Consider the following 4,909-nt stretch of genomic DNA (forward strand, 5'->3'; position numbering starts at 1 on the left):
CTGTGATTTTAGGTATTTTCTGGCTGAAATTGAGGGACCTGAGCAAAAATCTGATTCAGAGGCTGAAAAGGACTGTAGATGTTGTTGGATTCTGACCTTCCTGCACTCGAAGTGGATTTTCTGGAGCTACAGAAACCCAATTGGCGCGCTCTCAACTACGTTGGAAAGTAGACATCCTGGGCTTTCCAGCAATATATAATAGTACATACTTTGCCCGAGATTTGATGGCCCAAACAGGCGTTCTAAGTCAGCTCAAGAATGCCCAGCGTTAAACGCCGGAACTGGCACAAAAGTGGGAGTTAAATGCCCAAACTGGCACAAAAGCTGGCGTTTAACTCCAAGAAAAGTCTCTACACGAAAATGCTTCAATGCTCAGCCCAAGCACACACCAAGTGGGCCCGGAAGTGGATTTTTATGTCATTTACTCATTTCTGTAAACCCTAGGCTACTAGTTCTCCATAAATAGGACCTTTTGCTATTGTATTTTCATCTTTGGACGTTTAGTTCTTAGACCATTGGGGGCTGGCCTCTCGGCCATGCCAAGACCTTGTTCTTATGTATTTTCAACGGTGGAGTTTTTACGCACCATAGATTAAGGTGTGGAGCTCTGCTGTACCTCGAGTATTAATGCAATTACTATTGTTCCTCTATTCAATTCAGCTTATTCTTGTTCTAAGATATCACTTGTTTCTCAACTTGATGAATGTGATTATCCATGACACTCATCATCATTCTCACCTATGAACGTGTGCCTGACAACCACCTCCGTTCTACCTTAGATTGAGTGGATATCTCTTGGATTTCTTAATCGGAATCTTCGTGGTATAAGCTAGAATTGATGGCGGCATTCAAGAGAATCTGGAAGGTCTAAACCTTGTCTATGGTATTCTGAATAGGATTCAAGGATTGAATGACTATGACGAGCTTCAAACTCGCGATTGTGGGGCGTTAGTGACAGACACAAAAGAATCAATGGATTCTATTCTGACATGATCGAGAACCGACAGCTGATTAGCCGTGCTGTGACAGAGCGCGTTGAACATTTTCACTGAGAGGACGGGATTGTAGCCACTAACAATGGTGATGCCCAACATACAGCTTGCCATGGAAAGGAGTAAGAAGGATTGGATGAAGACAGTAGGAAAGCAGAGAGACGGAAGGGACAAAGCATCTCCATACCTTATCTGAAATTCTAACCAATGAATTACATAAGTATCTCTATCTTTATTTTATTTTTTATTCATCTTTTAATCATTAATCCTCCATAACCATTTGAATCCGCCTGACTGAGATTTACAAGATAACCATAGCTTGCTTCATACCAACAATCTCCGTGGGATCAACCTTTACTCGCGTAAGGTTTATTACTTGGACGACCCAGGGCACTTGCTGGTTAGTTGTGCGAAGTTGTGATAAAGAGTTGATATTACAATTGTGCGTACCATGTTGATGGCGCCAGTGATGATCACAATTTCGTGCACCAGGTCCCTTTGGGGTGGGACATGCCCCTCGCCCCCAACCCCGCCATCCAGAATCTGTCCCCGTCCCCGCCCCATCCCCGCAACGGGTAACGAGGACCCCATATCCGCCGAGGATCAGAGTCTTCGTGGGTCTCCACGAATTTAAAAAAATAAAAAAATTCAGGAAAAAAGAAAAATTAAAAAAAGAAAGATAAAGATAATCTACAAATTATCATTACAAGCATACTCTTTATAGCCTTCACAAACTTAAACAGCAACAACTAATATTGTCTCAATTCAATCATCAAACATATTAATAAAATAACCAAAATAAATCTAAATATTAAACTTATTCATCACATTCCAAAAACATAAATCTTAAGCCTTTCTTTCATCATATAATGGCAGTGACAGTAGCTTTTGAGTTGTTTGAATCCGCATAAAAAAATTGAAGGTTACATAATTTTAAACATTCAATCCCAGTTTCTTCTAGCTACTACATTATTAGAAAACAAACAGAGGCCCATATATGAGGTACAATCACAAGATACTTCTATGAAATTCAAAGAAAATCATAGAAACCACAAGATAATTAATGAAAAATGCTTCAAGGTAAATGAAATCTAAGGTTGACTTACCGGAAAAAAGAACGGCGAACAAAAAAAGGATCTTGCTAGACGCTGAGATAGAGACCGGACTGCCTCTGTTGAAGACAAAGACGATGACAGGGAATAATGCCCCTACTGTAGACGAAGATGGCAACGACGAAGAACGATTGTGCCTCTGCCGAAGAGAAGGAGACAAGGCTTGTGACGACGCAGACGTTTCGAGCTCCTCTCGGTGACCTTGAGAGGGAGAGTCAAGCTCCTCCCGGTGACCTTGAGAGGGAGAGGTGGAAGCCGTGAGAGGGGACAAGGCTCGCGACGACGCAGACGGCGGTGAGAGTGGAGGAGGGTGGCGAAGAGAAGGAGAGTGGAGGAGGGACACGGGTCTCCACAGGGCGGGGAGCAACGTTTATTTCACGGGTCCCCGTCCCCGCCCTCCACGGGTAAAAAACCTCCCCCAAATCCGTCCCCCGGTGGGTAATTCCCCGCGGATACCCGCCCTGCCAGGGGAAATTGCCATGCCTAGGCATGTCAGAGGCCTTCCAAGCAAAGAGGTCGGAATTTTCTTGTAAGAGCTTTATGAGTTTCTGCTTCAAGTCTTCTTTCAGGTTGGCTCCTATGTTGGTATTTTTTCCTTCCTCCTTTTCGACCTGCACCTCTTTAGTCTTTCCACTGGGTTGTGGTCGTAATTCTTCTTTAACTCTGACTCCTCCGAGCTCAATGGTGTGAACCTCCTTACCTTTTCCTCTTAGGCTTAGGCTTTCATTGTAGCATTTCCTTGCCAACTTCTGATCTCCCCTGATGGTTGTGATTCCCTCTGGCATTGGAAATTTCATACAGAGATGAGGGGTGGATACCACTGCTCCGAGCTGATTAAGGGTCGTTCTGCCTATTAGAGTATAGGCTGAACCCACATCGACGACTAAAAAGTCGATACTCAGAGTCTTGGATCTCATCCCCTTTTCAAAAGTTGTGTGAAGGGGTATGAATCCTAGTGGCTTTATTGGTGTATCCCCCAATCCGTATAAGGTATCAGGTTAAGCTCTCAATTCCTTTTCATCCAATCCCAGCTTATCAAATGTTGGTTTGAACAGGATGTCGGCCGAGCTCCCCTGATCCAGCAGGGTTCAGTGTAGATGGGCGTTGGCAAGGATCATAGTAATCACTACCGGATCATCATATCCGAGAAAGATGCCTTGCCCATCTTCTTTAGTGAAAGAGATGGTTGGAAGGTCGAGAACTTCGCCCCCGACTTGGTAGACTTCCTTCAGATGTCTTTTGCAAGATGACTTTGTGAGACCACCTCCAACAAACACCCCTGAGATCATATGTATATGTCTTTCCGGGGTCTGTGGTGGTTGGTGCGGATTTTACAACCACACTAACTAACCGGCAAGTGCACCGGGTCGTACCAAGTAATATCTTATGTAAGTAAGGGTCGATCCCACTAGGATTGATGGATTAAGCAACAATAGCGTTTGATAAGATTAGTTAGACAAGAAGAAAAGAGTGTTTTGGTATTCAAAAAGCATTAAACAGTGAATTTCAGAAAGCAAGCAGCAATGAGTTGGGAATAAAATATTGAGAAAACAGTTAAGACTTCAGAGTTATCTATTTTCCAGATTAATCTTTATTACTAACTAATTTTTATCATGTAAGATTTAATTTCATGGCAAACTATATGTGACTAGACCGTAATTCCTTAGACCTTCCTAGTCTCCTCTAAAATTCATTAACTGCCAATTCCTTGGTCAATTAATTCCAATTAGAGGGTGATGATCAATTTCCAGTTTATATGCCAAAAGAATCCTAATCATCCAAAAATAAGGGGGTTATATGTCACGTATCCCGTTAAATACAAACAATTAGAAATTCAGTATAATATGTTTTCAAGCTATTGTTCAAGTAAAGAGCTTTTTCAAGTTTTACAAGAACTCAATTAGAACATGGGTCATACTTCCGTTCCACCCATATTCATAAAATAAAGAACGAAAACAATTATTGAAATACAAATCTAAACATGGATTAAATTAGAAAGATCAAACGAATAAATCCATACAAATAGACAGAGCTCCTAACCTTAACAATGGAGGATTAGTTGCTCATGACTCAGTGAAAATAAAGATTCTGGTAAAATGTACTGTCCTCCTTTGATGGCATCTAAATTTCTATTTATAACTAATCCTAATAGATTTAAAATCTAATTATCTAAAATTAAAAATAATGTCTTTTCCTAAAAGAGAAGATTTGAATTTAAATTTGAATTAATTAACAAGTCTTCAGCTGATGGGTGGGGACCACTTGCTTTGTCCATTCTGCAGCTTCTAATCTGTGTTTTTTGGGCTAGAAACTGGGTCAAAACAGCCCAGAAATTGCCCCCAGCATTTTTCTGTATGTGGCGCATGTCACGCGTACGTGTCAGTCACGCGTATGCGTCGATGGTCTTTTCTGCGGGTCACGCGGACGCGTCGCTGAGCAAATCTTCAATTCACGCGTGCGCATCAGTCACGCGCACGCGTTGCCATGGATACTTCCAGATCACGCGCACGCGTCAGGCACGCGTGCGCATCGCTCCTCACAGCCATCTCCTTTGATTCTTGTGCTGTAGAAACTCCGTCAAATTCCGCCGAATGCTACCTTAAATAAATAAAATTGCCCAAAACTCAAAATAGCATCCATAGTGGCTAAAATATAATTAATTCTTAATTAAACTCAACAATTTAAGTGCAAATTCACTAGGAAAAGATAGACAAGATGCTCACGCATCACAACACCAAACTTAAACTATTGCTTGTCCTCAAGCAACAAAAACTAATATAAGCTTAGGATGTGAATTTGCGTGAG

The sequence above is a fragment of the Arachis duranensis genome, chromosome 6 (assembly GCF_000817695.3).
Source record: "Arachis duranensis cultivar V14167 chromosome 6, aradu.V14167.gnm2.J7QH, whole genome shotgun sequence".
NCBI classification, from domain to species: Eukaryota; Viridiplantae; Streptophyta; class Magnoliopsida; order Fabales; family Fabaceae; genus Arachis; species Arachis duranensis.